We start from the raw sequence: 16,297 nt of genomic DNA on the forward strand, positions 1-16,297 counted from the left end.
CCATGTGTGTTTTGACTCTCAACTATGGCTGCCAGGTCTTTAAGAATAAAATCATGTGATATCCGGGCTGAGATTCCCAGTGCTCTGTGGAAAGCCAGCCTGGGCCTACATCTCAGTTTCCAAGGGCGACTCTCATGCATGGCCTCCTCAAATCCCAACACAATACACGGCAATACTTCTCTGAGGTCAGTTCCAGAACTCAGTCTCCAAGGGGAATCACACCGGAGTTCAAGCCCAGGTGGACCCAGTCATCTCTTCCCACCGCCACACCAATGACCACAATTCAAACCAAAACACTGCCACATGGCCCTCATCTTCTTCCACATAGACACTCATCATAACCTCTGGCTGGAGGTTTCCATGAGGGGCACAGCCCAAGACAGTGTCCACAATAAGCTCCCTTGCCCCTCATTTGCCTAATGTCAGGGTGGCCTGGACACCCTTCCTGTGAACCTGGAGTGATCCAATAGGCCTGCCGTTAATACTGGCTCCGCTTCTCCAATTGGAGGCCTACTGACTGCCGGGTATAGATTCTTTGTGTGAATTGGAGTCATGAGAAAACCCAAGCACCTATGGGCTAGCCTCTGCAGGGCTTTGAAGAACTCCTTTGACCCGAAGGATCCCTATTCTCACTTGATGGAGGTCAGGAACCTTACAGAGGAATGCAAGAGACATCATCCACAATGACTGCTTTTGTGCCAATTTGGCTTTGGATGCACACATGGGATCTCTCTTTGGATCCGTCAGGTGCTGACAACCTAAGCCACAGCCTCACACAGGGCCAAGAGGCTGATTCAGACACATCCCTTTGCAAAGCCATTAAGCAAAGAGCCACAGGTGATGCCCATTCATTTCCATTTGAAAACTGTTTTCTTCAGGCTTCACAAAGGGGTGCCCTGAGGCAAAGGCCTTCCTGACATTCAGGACAACAGAACAATACGTAAGCAAAAGGCCCAAAGCAGGGTTTCTCCAGGGAGACTTTACTGGTCACACTGATATCTGAGTTTTCTGAGATGCTCACCATTCCTTCCAGCTCTCCAGTACATGGCCATTGTCACCGAGCTTGGAGGTGGTACATATCTTGGACACAAAACCATGAGCCTATTCTGGAGAGTGGCCAGAATTCAGGAAGAAAACAGGAACTTAGGAAGATAGTAGGTGTTGCCCATCCATAAGGCAAGCCGCAGTCCATTCATGAATTGGGCAGGATGAATGCTGGGAAGCTTTCTACTAGACAGGACACATCCATTGATGCATTCTCTTTTCTAATGTCTACAACCAGGGACACAGTGGGATACACAAACATAGAAACACTCGCCTCATCAAAAGACTTACTAGAAACAGTCCACTCCAAAACAAACAAACCGCCTTTCCTACCTATTCTCAGAACATGAGACAAAACCACAAACTCACACCCACACCCACAAAGGCACCTCCTTCTTCCAAGTTGGTCTGTGACTACCCGGAGTGCCGTCTGACTCGTGGGCCATACTATGTTCCCGCGAAATGGCCTGTCCTGTCCCACATCTGGCCTCCTTGGCCAACTCTGTGAAGTTGTCAGGAGCCAGCGGTGAGCCACTACCTGCTTTCTCAGGAAAGGCCCCTCTGCAGAGCTTTCCTGGCATTTGGCCATCCTCACATCAGTAGGTACCAATAAAGACTGACTCTGTCCTTGGTAAATCCAAACAAGTGAGCCCACTGGGACGGGGACTGGGACTGGCTCTGGGTGCCTGGCTTCCTGGATCCCAAGTTCAGAGAGTTCCATCACCAAGGAAGTGAGGTGAGGTCACTTCCTTCAGGAACTGAATGAGGTCACTGCCTTGGCAACCACTGTGTCCTAACAGTTGCTTCCAGGGCTCCCATGAGATGGAGGCTGCCCCTCCTTCCTGTGACACTTTCACAAGTTAGAATGGAATATCAACCATAGGCACCAAGGAACAGCTCTCCACACAGGCCTGCTTTGGTCCATCTTGTCTACATTAAGAAGAGAGAGGCTCATTCAGACACATCCCTTCATCCTGACCAGGTTGTTTGCCATGGAAGATGACTTCTGCTCTCTCAGGTCCTTCACAGCGGCCTACATCTTCTCCAGGGATCATTTCTGCATGGACCTTTGAGGTTCTCAGCAGGTGGAAGATCCCCTACATTCCTGTATTGTAAGACCAACTCTGTCCCTGCTCTTCTGTAAAGTTAGATTGAGGGAACAGTGTATGGTTAGGGTTAAGAACCTGTTCGGTTTGGGTTAGGAATCACTCTGCTGGATGATGAATGGTATTGGGAACCTGTGATATTTATAATAATATATAGGTGAAATATATGTATGAAATCAGAAATCCAAGTAAGATTTGAAGGCCAGAAGGGCATTGGGCCCTTGATTGGGTTACTTAGCTTTGAATGACTTTCTGCACAGATGTCTCAGATAAATCGATATACAATGGCACAGGACCTTGTACCTTGGATGATTGAATGTAGAAGAGAACATCCAGTCAAAAAGGGTTAGTAGGTAGGATTACGAAGATAGTTGGTAGGTTTAGGAAGAAGAGTGAGTATAAAATTTGGACCAAAAGTTCTTTAGCAATAGGGTGTCGGTTAGAGAGTGAATGTAAATGTCAGCACATGTTAAGGGTCAGTCACAATGATGAACTGGGGAACATATGTAGGAAAGCAGATATCAATAGAGACATTAGGAAATCAGGCAAAGTATAAAGTGAGTGAGAGGATTAGACATATTCAACAGGGTTGAGGTTGAATATATCATCTTAGGAAGAAACAAATGTGTAGTCACCAATAGGATTGACATTTGAGAGCATTAGGCAACCTGGACAAGGATGTTTTGATTAATCCATGCTCACTTTCCAATGAGGCTTTGGTACAATCATAAGTGTGACCTTTGCATTTTGTGTCCAGAATATCACTGTGATACAATGTATATGGAGATCAGGTGACATGAGTATTTCTTCCACCATTTCTGGGAGTAATATGTTGAAGACATATAAATTAGCCTTTGGGGGTACAAATAGGTGTACCCTGGGTCTATGAATATAGAGATAATGCATGAATAGACCCTACTGTGAATAAATATTATAACTGGTTCCAATTTAAATAATGGATTGAATGGATATCTGAAAATATATAGGAAATCTAATATTGATACACAACCATTCATTCCAACCAGTTATATATCTAATGGTGATATTAGGGTGATGGTTTACCATGAAGGGGGTGTGAGTTTGGCTTCAAAGGGATTATGGAAATGGAAAAGAATGTGTTTGGAAAGAAGTCTCATGAAAAGACCAGTCAAGAAACGTGGAGGAATACATGTGTTCTGAAGCAGGAAGTGATTGAAAGTGAACCAAATGCCTAGAAATTTGTGAACATGAGGATGAAATACATATCCTATGATGTGCATCAACTGAAGAAATAGTAATGTACCAGTGTTGAATAAAAATGAAGGTCAAAATACACATCATGTCCCATTTGAATCTACTGGCATTGATGTTAAACTGGGTCAGTTCCTGTAGAAATATTAGGATCTCTATGCACCATTCTCTGAAGTTAGTTTTCAGCACTAGGAAACAAATATGTATTTCAGGTGGATGAATATTTCTGAGAATAATCTTGTGAAAAGTTGATTATAAATCCACATATATGAACATGGATGAATTTAGGGAGTGTATAATAAGACACATATATTTCATATTTTGAAAAATCTGGAGAGTTTGTGTATATTGTGTGTGTGTGTGTGTGTGTATATATATACACACACACATACACACAGAACACACACACAGACATTAAAAAGTAGAAATATATATGCCAATCGAAATTCATCATGAAATATATATCATCCACAGATCCAAAAATATTTATGTTACTGAACATGGATTTATGTATCATGGTGTTCAAGTAGGAAGCTCACCGGTAGGTTGAATTTTCAGTTCCAACAGCATTTAGGAGGAGTGATCTCTTCTCACAATTTGTATCTGCCAAGTCAGCCACCTCACAAGAGTGGACGTGGGATAGCAGGTAGGATTCTATATGTGCATGTAAAAATACATGTTGCTGAATAGGCTACAGAGAAAGGGAGGCAGAAATTCACACATTTGTTAACTCTCAAAACACATGGAGAACTACTTCTATTAAATTGGACAAGATTTAAAACACCTACCCTTTGTAATGCTAAAGGCAAGTCCAACTATACACCATGCCTGCTCTGAACTGCCTGTATTTCTATTGTGTTTGGGTTATTTTTCTCCATCATATTAGTATTCGTAGTCAGAATCTAGTAGGGTATGGGTTAGTGTCAGGGATTCAGTATTTCAAACGGAAAATAGGAAAATGAATCCAATGTGTAGGCAAATATGTGCTACACAAAAACCTTCCCACTCTCATCCAGAACAATGCCTTGACATTACCTTCGCAACAAGTAAGACGCAATTCATGGAGAAGAGTTAGAAAAGCTGTGAATACGTATGTGGAATGGACAATGCTCAGGAGTTCACAACCTTGGAGGTGGTAGAGGAGTTTCCATAAGTAAGGGAGACAGGGTAAACACTCCACAAACATGGAGCTCTGCTGGCCTAAAGACTTTGTGAGAAACTGCCTCTGAGGTGGGGCACTTGAAATATATGTTGTTGTCAGGAGCTTTAGCTTCCTTTGTAGTGAGACCATCAAAGCTGGGTCTGCATCTATGTGACCTGGAGGACATGGTTTCTGATTTTCCAATGAACATGAGGCAGAAGTGCTGAATTCTCTCTTTGCAGGTAAACTGTGGCCACTGGGGTCTAAGTGTCTCCCTGTGTGGACTCTGAAGCCATTTGGTCATCCTCCACTTTTCGTGGTGTTTCTTGCTGCTGCACTGGGAGTTTGGAATTTGCTTCAGGAAATACAAGGAGTTCAACTGGGACACCGTGCTGGAGGGAGTTCTGTCACGTGTGGTGGGTCAAGGTCCTAGGAGAATGCACCAGCCAGGCTTCTATCCCACAGAGCTTGCCCCCTTGACCATAGCAACCCGATTCTGAACACTGCCCTGAAACCTCTCCATATAACAAGATGCCTTTACATAGAAGGATCTGCTCACTGCACCATGTCAGTCACAAGCCATTTGGAAGCCAGTGGCAGATCCACATGGCCCCACCATAGATGTTTTATCACACACCTGCACACCAATGCTCTAGGCCCGCTACTCAGCAGGCCCCAACTTACTGGCATCTCTGTTTTACACCATTTTCATGAAACCCAGTCAATCAAGGCACTGTCTGGTACATTCATGATCAGCAGAACAGGACATCCAAAGGTTCTCCAGTGCCACCTGGTCATGGGAATTTCAAAAATCTCATGGTATTTATCTAGCTAGCCATTTTTAAAGGATGAAGTTAGAGGCACTGTGGGTTTCCATTCCTTCAGGAACCATTAAATGGTGAGGAAGCTCATTTCAACGAAAGCTCTGGAGAACTCTCACAAACAAGGCTTCCCAAAGAGTGGCCAAAAGGTCACACGAAGCCAGGCCCATTGAGGTCTACAAATGTGAGGTCCATGTGTGTTTTGACTCTCAACTATGGCTGCCAGGTCTTTAAGAATAAAATCATGTGATATCCGGGCTGAGATTCCCAGTGCTCTGTGGAAAGCCAGCCTGGGCCTACATCTCAGTTTCCAAGGGCGACTCTCATGCATGGCCGCCTCAAATCCCAACACAATTCATGGCAATACTTCTCTGAGGTCAGTTCCAGAACTCAGTCTCCAAGGGGAATCACACCAGAGTTCAAGCCCAGGTGGACCCAGTCATCTCTTCCCACCGCCACACCAATGACCACAATTCAAACCAAAACACTGCCACATGGCCCTCATCTTCTTCCACATAGACACTCATCATAACCTCTGGCTGGAGGTTTCCATGAGGGGCACAGCCCAAGACAGTGTCCACAATAAGCTCCCTTGCCCCTCATTTGCCTAATGTCAGGGTGGCCTGGACACCCTTCCTGTGAACCTGGAGTGATCCAATAGGCCTGCCGTTAATACTGGCTCCGCTTCTCCAATTGGAGGCCTACTGACTGCCGGGTATAGATTCTTTGTGTGAATTGGAGTCATGAGAAAACCCAAGCACCTATGGGCTAGCCTCTGCAGGGCTTTGAAGAACTCCTTTGACCGGAAGGATCCCTATTCTCACTTGATGGAGGTCAGGAACCTTACAGAGGAATGCGAGAGACATCATCCACAATGACTGCTTTTGTGCCAATTTGGCTTTGGATGCACACATGGGATCTCTCTTTGGATCCGTCAGGTGCTGACAACCTAAGCCACAGCCTCACACAGGGCCAAGAGGCTGATTCAGACACATCCCTTTGCAAAGCCATTAAGCAAAGAGCCACAGGTGATGCCCATTCATTTCCATTTGAAAACTGTTTTCTTCAGGCTTCACAAAGGGGTGCCCTGAGGCAAAGGCCTTCCTGACATTCAGGACAACAGAACAATAGGTAAGCAAAAGGCCCAAAGCAGGGTTTCTCCAGGGAGACTTTACTGGTCACACTGATATCTGAGTTTTCTGAGATGCTCACCATTCCTTCCAGCTCTCCAGTACATGGCCATGTCACCGAGCTTGGAGGTGGTTACATATCTTGGACACAAAACCATGAGCCTATTCTGGAGAGTGGCCAGAATTCAGGAAGAAAACAGGAACTTAGGAAGATAGTAGGTGTTGCCCATCCATAAGGCAAGCCGCAGTCCATTCATGAATTGGGCAGGATGAATGCTGGGAAGCTTTCTACTAGACAGGACACATCCATTGATGCATTCTCTTTTCTAATGTCTACAACCAGGGACACAGTGGGATACACAAACATAGAAACACTCGCCTCGTCAAAAGACTTACTAGAAACAGTCCACTCCAAAACAAACAAACCGCCTTTCCTACCTATTCTCAGAACATGAGACAAAACCACAAACTCACACCCACACCCACAAAGGCACCTCCTTCTTCCAAGTTGGTCTGTGACTACCCGGAGTGCCGTCTGACTCGTGGGCCATACTATGTTCCCGCGAAATGGCCTGTCCTGTCCCACATCTGGCCTCCTTGGCCAACTCTGTGAAGTTGTCAGGAGCCAGCGGTGAGCCACTACCTGCTTTCTCAGGAAAGGCCCCTCTGCAGAGCTTTCCTGGCATTTGGCCATCCTCACATCAGTAGGTACCAAGAAAGACTGACTCTGTCCTTGGTAAATCCAAACAAGTGAGCCCACTGGGACGGGGACTGGGACTGGCTCTGGGTGCCTGGCTTCCTGGATCCCAAGTTCAGAGAGTTCCATCACCAAGGAAGTGAGGTGAGGTCACTTCCTTCAGGAACTGAATGAGGTCACTGCCTTGGCAACCACTGTGTCCTAACAGTTGCTTCCAGGGCTCCCATGAGATGGAGGCTGCCCCTCCTTCCTCTGACACTTTCACAAGTTAGAATGGAATATCAACCATAGGCACCAAGGGACAGCTCTCCACACAGGCCTGCTTTGGTCCATCTTGTCTACATTAAGAAGAGAGAGGCTCATTCAGACACATCCCTTCATCCTGACCAGGTGGTTTGCCATGGAAGATGACTTGTGCTCTCTCAGGTCCTTCACAGCGGCCTACATCTTCTCCAGGGATCATTTCTGCATGGACCTTTGAGGTTCTCAGCAGGTGGAAGATCCCCTACATTCCTGTATTGTAAGACCAACTCTGTCCCTGCTCTTCTGTAAAGTTAGATTGAGGGAAAAGTGTATGGTTAGGGTTAAGAACCTGTTCGGTTTGGGTTAGGAATCACTCTGCTGGATGATGAATGGTATTGGGAACCTGTGATATTTATAATAATATATAGGTGAAATATATGTATGAAAACAGAAATCCAAGTAAGATTTGAAGGCCAGAAGGGCATTGGGCCCTTGATTGGGTTACTTAGCTTTGAATGACTATCTGCACAGATGTCTCAGATAAATCGATATACAATGGCACAGGACCTTGTACCTTGGATGATTGAATGTAGAAGAGAACATCCAGTCAAAAAGGGTTAGTAGGTAGGATTAGGAAGATAGTTGGTAGGTTTAGGAAGAAGAGTGAGTATAAAATTTGGACCAAAAGTTCTTTAGCAATAGGGTGTCGGTTAGAGAGTGAATGTAAATGTCAGCACATGTTAAGGGTCAGTCACAATGATGAACTGGGGAACATATGTAGGAAAGCACATATCAATAGAGACATTAGGAAATCAGGCAAAGTATAAAGTGAGTGAGAGGATTAGACATATTCAACAGGGTTGAGGTTGAATATATCATCTTAGGAAGAAACAAATGTGTAGTCACCAATAGGATTGACATTTGAGAGCATTAGGCAACCTGGAGAAGGATGTTTTGAGTAATCCATGCTCACGTTCCAATGAGGCTTTGGTACAATCATAAGTGTGACCTTTGCATTTTGTGTCCAGAATATCACTGTGATACAATGTATATGGAGATCAGGTGACATGACTATTTCTTCCACCATTTCTGGGAGTAATATGTTGAAGACATATAAATTAGCCTTTGGGGGTACAAATAGGTGTACCCTGGGTCTATGAATATAGAGATAATGCATGAATAGACCCTACTGTGAATAAATATTATAACTGGTTCCAATTTAAATAATGGATTGAATGGATATCTGAAAATATATAGGAAATCTAATATTGATACACAACCATTCATTCCAACCAGTTATACATCTAATGGTGATATTAGGGTGATGGTTTACCATGAAGGGGGTGTGAGTTTGGCTTCAAAAGGGATTATGGAAATGGAAAAGAATGTGTTTGGAAAGAAGTCTCATGAAAAGACCAGTCAAGAAACGTGGAGGAATACATGTGTTCTGAAGCAGGAAGTGATTGAAAGTGAACCAAATGCCTAGAAATTTGTGAACATGAGGATGAAATACATATCCTATGATGTGCATCAACTGAAGAAATAGTAATGTACCAGTGTTGAATAAAAATGAACGTCAAAATACACATCATGTCCCATAGGAATCTACTGGCATTGATGTTAAACTGGGTCAGTTCCTGTAGAAATATTAGGATCTCTATGCACCATTCTCTGAAGTTAGTTTTCAGCACTAGGAAACAAATATGTATTTCAGGTGGATGAATATTTCTGAGAATAATCTTGTGAAAAGTTGATTATAAATCCACATATATGAACATGGATGAATTTAGGGAGTGTATAATACGACACATATATTTCATATTTTGAAAAATCTGGAGAGTTTGTGTATATTGTGTGTGTGTGTGTGTATATATATATACACACACACATACACACAGAACACACACACAGACATTAAAAAGTAGAAATATATATGCCAATCGAAATTCATCATGAAATATATATCATCCACAGATCCAAAAATATTTATGTTACTGAACATGGATTTATGTATCATGTTGTTCAAGTAGGAAGCTCACCGGTAGGTTGAATTTTCAGTTCCAACAGCATTTAGGAGGAGTGATCTCTTCTCACAATTTGTATCTGCCAAGTCAGCCACCTCACAAGAGTGGACGTGGGATAGCAGGTAGGATTCTATATGTGCATGTAAAAATACATGTTGCTGAATAGGCTACAGAGAAAGGGAGGCAGAAATTCACACATTTGTTAACTCTCAAAACACATGGAGAACTACTTCTATTAAATTGGACAAGATTTAAAACACCTACCCTTTGTAATGCTAAAGGCAAGTCCAACTATACACCATGCATGCTCTGAACTGCCTGTATTTCTATTGTGTTTGGGTTATTTTTCTCCATCATATTAGTATTCGTAGTCAGAATCTAGTAGGGTATGGGTTAGTGTCAGGGATTCAGTATTTCAAACGGAAAATAGGAAAATGAATCCAATGTGTAGGCAAATATGTGCTACACAAAAACCTTCCCACTCTCATCCAGAACAATGCCTTGACATTACCTTCGCAACAAGTAAGACGCAATTCGTGGAGAAGAGTTAGAAAAGCTGTGAATACGTATGTGGAATGGAAAATGCTCAGGAGTTCACAACCTTGGAGGTGGTAGAGGAGTTTCCATAAGTAAGGGAGACAGGGTAAACACTCCACAAACATGGAGCTCTGCTGGCCTAAAGAGTTTGTGAGAAACTGCCTCTGAGTTGGGGCACTTGAAATATATGTTGTTGTCAGGAGCTTTAGCTTCCTTTGTAGTGAGACCATCAAATCTGGGTCTGCATCTATGTGACCTGGAGGACATGGTTTCTGATTTTCCAATGAACATGAGGCAGAAGTGCTGAATTCTCTCTTTGCAGGTAAACTGTGGCCACTGGGGTCTAAGTGTCTCCCTGTGTGGACTCTGAAGCCATTTGGTCATCCTCCACTTTTCGTGGTGTTTCTTGCTGCTGCACTGGGAGTTTGGAATTTGCTTCAGGAAATACAAGGAGTTCAACTGGGACACCGTGCTGGAGGGAGTTCTGTCACGTGTGGTGGGTCAAGGTCCTAGGAGAATGCACCAGCCAGGCTTCTATCCCACAGAGCTTGCCCCCTTGACCATAGCAACCTGATTCTGAACACTGCCCTGAAACCTCTCCATATAACAAGATGCCTTTACATAGAAGGGTCTGCTCACTGCACCATGTCAGTCACAAGCCATTTGGAAGCCAGTGGCAGATCCACATGGCCCCACCACAGATGTTTTATCACACACCTGCACACCACTGCTCAAGGCCCGCTACTCAGCAGGCCCCAACTTACTGGCATCTCTGTTTCACACCATTTTCATGAAACCCAGTCAATCAAGGCACTGTCTGGTACACTCATGATCAGCAGAACAGGACATCCAAAGGTTCTCCAGTGCCACCTGGTCATGGGAATTTCAAAAATCTCATGGTATTTATCTAGCTAGCCATTTTTAAAGGATGAAGTTAGAGGCACTGTGGGTTTCCATTCCATCAGGAACCATTAAATGGTGAGGAAGCTCATTTCAACGAAAGCTCTGGAGAACTCTCACAAACAAGGCTTCCCAAAGAGAGGCCAAAAGGTCACAGGAAGCCAGGCCCATTGAGGTCTACAAATGTGAGGTCCATGTGTGTTTTGACTCTCAACTATGGCTGCCAGGTCTTTAAGAATAAAATCATGTGATATCCGGGCTGAGATTCCCAGTGCTCTGTGGAAAGCCAGCCTGGGCCTACATCTCAGTTTCCAAGGGCGACTCTCATGCATGGCCTCCTCAAATCCCAACACAATACACGGCAATACTTCTCTGAGGTCAGTTCCAGAACTCAGTCTCCAAGGGGAATCACACCAGAGTTCAAGCCCAGGTGGACCCAGTCATCTCTTCCCACCGCCACACCAATGACCACAATTCAAACCAAAACACTGCCACATGGCCCTCATCTTCTTCCACATAGACACTCATCATAACCTCTGGCTGGAGGTTTCCATGAGGGGCACAGCCCAAGACAGTGTCCACAATAAGCTCCCTTGCCCCTCATTTGCCTAATGTCAGGGTGGCCTGGACACCCTTCCTGTGAACCTGGAGTGATCCAATAGGCCTGCCGTTAATACTGGCTCCGCTTCTCCAATTGGAGGCCTACTGACTGCCGGGTATAGATTCTTTGTGTGAATTGGAGTCATGAGAAAACCCAAGCACCTATGGGCTAGCCTCTGCAGGGCTTTGAAGAACTCCTTTGACCCGAAGGATCCCTATTCTCACTTGATGGAGGTCAGGAACCTTACAGAGGAATGCAAGAGACATCATCCACAATGACTGCTTTTGTGCCAATTTGGCTTTGGATGCACACATGGGATCTCTCTTTGGATCCGTCAGGTGCTGACAACCTAAGCCACAGCCTCACACAGGGCCAAGAGGCTGATTCAGACACATCCCTTTGCAAAGCCATTAAGCAAAGAGCCACAGGTGATGCCCATTCATTTCCATTTGAAAACTGTTTTCTTCAGGCTTCACAAAGGGGTGCCCTGAGGCAAAGGCCTTCCTGACATTCAGGACAACAGAACAATACGTAAGCAAAAGGCCCAAAGCAGGGTTTCTCCAGGGAGACTTTACTGGTCACACTGATATCTGAGTTTTCTGAGATGCTCACCATTCCTTCCAGCTCTCCAGTACATGGCCATGTCACCGAGCTTGGAGGTGGTACATATCTTGGACACAAAACCATGAGCCTATTCTGGAGAGTGGCCAGAATTCAGGAAGAAAACAGGAACTTAGGAAGATAGTAGGTGTTGCCCATCCATAAGGCAAGCCGCAGTCCATTCATGAATTGGGCAGGATGAATGCTGGGAAGCTTTCTACTAGACAGGACACATCCATTGATGCATTCTCTTTTCTAATGTCTACAACCAGGGACACAGTGGGATACACAAACATAGAAACACTCGCCTCGTCAAAAGACTTACTAGAAACAGTCCACTCCAAAACAAACAAACCGCCTTTCCTACCTATTCTCAGAACATGAGACAAAACCACAAACTCACACCCACACCCACAAAGGCACCTCCTTCTTCCAAGTTGGTCTGTGACTACCCGGAGTGCCGTCTGACTCGTGGGCCATACTATGTTCCCGCGAAATGGCCTGTCCTGTCCCACATCTGGCCTCCTTGGCCAACTCTGTGAAGTTGTCAGGAGCCAGCGGTGAGCCACTACCTGCTTTCTCAGGAAAGGCCCCTCTGCAGAGCTTTCCTGGCATTTGGCCATCCTCACATCAGTAGGTACCAAGAAAGACTGACTCTGTCCTTGGTAAATCCAAACAAGTGAGCCCACTGGGACTGGGACTGGGACTGGCTCTGGGTGCCTGGCTTCCTGGATCCCAAGTTCAGAGAGTTCCATCACCAAGGAAGTGAGGTGAGGTCACTTCCTTCAGGAACTGAATGAGGTCACTGCCTTGGCAACCACTGTGTCCTAACAGTTGCTTCCAGGGCTCCCATGAGATGGAGGCTGCCCCTCCTTCCTGTGACACTTTCACAAGTTAGAATGGAATATCAACCATAGGCACCAAGGAACAGCTCTCCACACAGGCCTGCTTTGGTCCATCTTGTCTACATTAAGAAGAGAGAGGCTCATTCAGACACATCCCTTCATCCTGACCAGGTGGTTTGCCATGGAAGATGACTTGTGCTCTCTCAGGTCCTTCACAGCGGCCTACATCTTCTCCAGGGATCATTTCTGCATGGACCTTTGAGGTTCTCAGCAGGTGGAAGATCCCCTACATTCCTGTATTGTAAGACCAACTCTGTCCCTGCTCTTCTGTAAAGTTAGATTGAGGGAACAGTGTATGGTTAGGGTTAAGAACCTGTTCGGTTTGGGTTAGGAATCACTCTGCTGGATGATGAATGGTATTGGGAACCTGTGATATTTATAATAATATATAGGTGAAATATATGTATGAAAACAGAAATCCAAGTAAGATTTGAAGGCCAGAAGGGCATTGGGCCCTTGATTGGGTTACTTAGCTTTGAATGACTTTCTGCACAGATGTCTCAGATAAATCGATATACAATGGCACAGGACCTTGTACCTTGGATGATTGAATGTAGAAGAGAACATCCAGTCAAAAAGGGATAGTAGGTAGGATTAGGAAGATAGTTGGTAGGTTTAGGAAGAAGAGTGAGTATAAAATTTGGACCAAAAGTTCTTTAGCAATAGGGTGTCGGTTAGAGAGTGAATGTAAATGTCAGCACATGTTAAGGGTCAGTCACAATGATGAACTGGGGAACATATGTAGGAAAGCAGATATCAATAGAGACATTAGGAAATCAGGCAAAGTATAAAGTGAGTGAGAGGATTAGACATATTCAACAGGGTTGAGGTTGAATATATCATCTTAGGAAGAAACAAATGTGTAGTCACCAATAGGATTGACATTTGAGAGCATTAGGCAACCTGGACAAGGATGTTTTGAGTAATCCATGCTCACTTTCCAATGAGGCTTTGGTACAATCATAAGTGTGACCTTTGCATTTTGTGTCCAGAATATCACTGTGATACAATGTATATGGAGATCAGGTGTCATGAGTATTTCTTCCACCATTTCTGGGAGTAATATGTTGAAGACATATAAATTAGCCTTTGGGGGTACAAATAGGTGTACCCTGGGTCTATGAATATAGAGATAATGCATGAATAGACCCTACTGTGAATAAATATTATAACTGGTTCCAATTTAAATAATGGATTGAATGGATATCTGAAAATATATAGGAAATCTAATATTGATACACAACCATTCATTCCAACCAGTTATACATCTAATGGTGATATTAGGGTGATGGTTTACCATGAAGGGGGTGTGAGTTTGGCTTCAAAAGGGATTATGGAAATGGAAAAGAATGTGTTTGGAAAGAAGTCTCATGATAAGACCAGTCAAGAAACGTGGAGGAATACATGTGTTCTGAAGCAGGAAGTGATTGAAAGGGAACCAAATGCCTAGAAATTTGTGAACATGAGGATGAAATACATATCCTATGATGTGCATCAACTGAAGAAATAGTAATGTATCAGTGTTGAATAAAAATGAAGGTCAAAATACACATCATGTCCCATAGGAATCTACTGGCATTGATGTTAAACTGGGTCAGTTCCTGTAGAAATATTAGTATCTCTATGCACCATTCTCTGAAGTTAGTTTTCAGCACTAGGAAACAAATATGTATTTCAGGTGGATGAATATTTCTGAGAATAATCTTGTGAAAAGTTGATTATAAATCCACATATATGAACATGGATGAATTTAGGGAGTGTATACTAAGACACATATATTTCATATTTTGAAAAATCTGGAGAGTTTGTGTATATTGTGTGTGTGTGTGTATATATATACACACACACATACACACAGAACACACACACAGACATTAAAAAGTAGAAATATATATGCCAATCGAAATTCATCATGAAATATATATCATCCACAGATCCAAAAATATTTATGTTACTGAACATGGATTTATGTATCATGTTGTTCAAGTAGGAAGCTCACCCGTAGGTTGAATTTTCAGTTCCAACAGCATTTAGGAGGAGTGATCTCTTCTCACAATTTGTATCTGCCAAGTCAGCCACCTCACAAGAGTGGACGTGGGATAGCAGGTAGGATTCTATATGTGCATGTAAAAATACATGTTGCTGAATAGGCTACAGAGAAAGGGAGGCAGAAATTCACACATTTGTTAACTCTCAAAACACATGGAGAACTACTTCTATTAAATTGGACAAGATTTAAAACACCTACCCTTTGTAATGCTAAAGGCAAGTCCAACTATACACCATGCCTGCTCTGAACTGCCTGTATTTCTATTGTGTTTGGGTTATTTTTCTCCATCATATTAGTATTCGTAGTCAGAATCTAGTAGGGTATGGGTTACTGTCAGGGATTCAGTATTTCGAACGGAAAATAGGAAAATGAATCCAATGTGTAGGCAAATATGTGCTACACAAAAACCTTCCCACTCTCATCCAGAACAATGCCTTGACATTACCTTCGCAACAAGTAAGACGCAATTCATGGAGAAGAGTTAGAAAAGCTGTGAATACGTATGTGGAATGGAAAATGCTCAGGAGTTCACAACCTTGGAGGTGGTAGAGGAGTTTCCATAAGTAAGGGAGACAGGTAAACACTCCACAAACATGGAGCTCTGCTGGCCTAAAGACTTTGTGAGAAACTGCCTCTGAGGTGGGGCACTTGAAATATATGTTGTTGTCAGGAGCTTTAGCTTCCTTTGTAGTGAGACCATCAAAGCTGGGTCTGCATCTATGTGACCTGGAGGACATGGTTTCTGATTTTCCAATGAACATGAGGCAGAAGTGCTGAATTCTCTCTTTGCAGGTAAACTGTGGCCACTGGGGTCTAAGTGTCTCCCTGTGTGGACTCTGAAGCCATTTCGTCATCCTCCACTTTTCGTGGTGTTTCTTGCTGCTGCACTGGGAGTTTGGAATTTGCTTCAGGAAATACAAGGAGTTCAACTGGGACACCGTGCTGGAGGGAGTTCTGTCACGTGTGGTGGGTCAAGGTCCTAGGAGAATGCACCAGCCAGGCTTCTATCCCACAGAGCTTGCCCCCTTGACCATAGCAACCTGATTCTGAACACTGCCCTGAAACCTCTCCATATAACAAGATGCCTTTACATAGAAGGGTCTGCTCACTGCACCATGTCAGTCACAAGCCATTTGGAAGCCAGTGGCAGATCCACATGGCCCCACCACAGATGTTTTATCACACACCTGCACACCACTGCTCTAGGCCCGCTACTCAGCAGGCCCCAACTTACTGGCATCTCTGTTTTACACCATTTTCATGAAACC

This window comes from Spermophilus citellus (genome assembly GCF_964194105.1).
Source record: "Spermophilus citellus genome assembly, chromosome: 11".
NCBI classification, from domain to species: domain Eukaryota; kingdom Metazoa; phylum Chordata; class Mammalia; order Rodentia; family Sciuridae; genus Spermophilus; species Spermophilus citellus.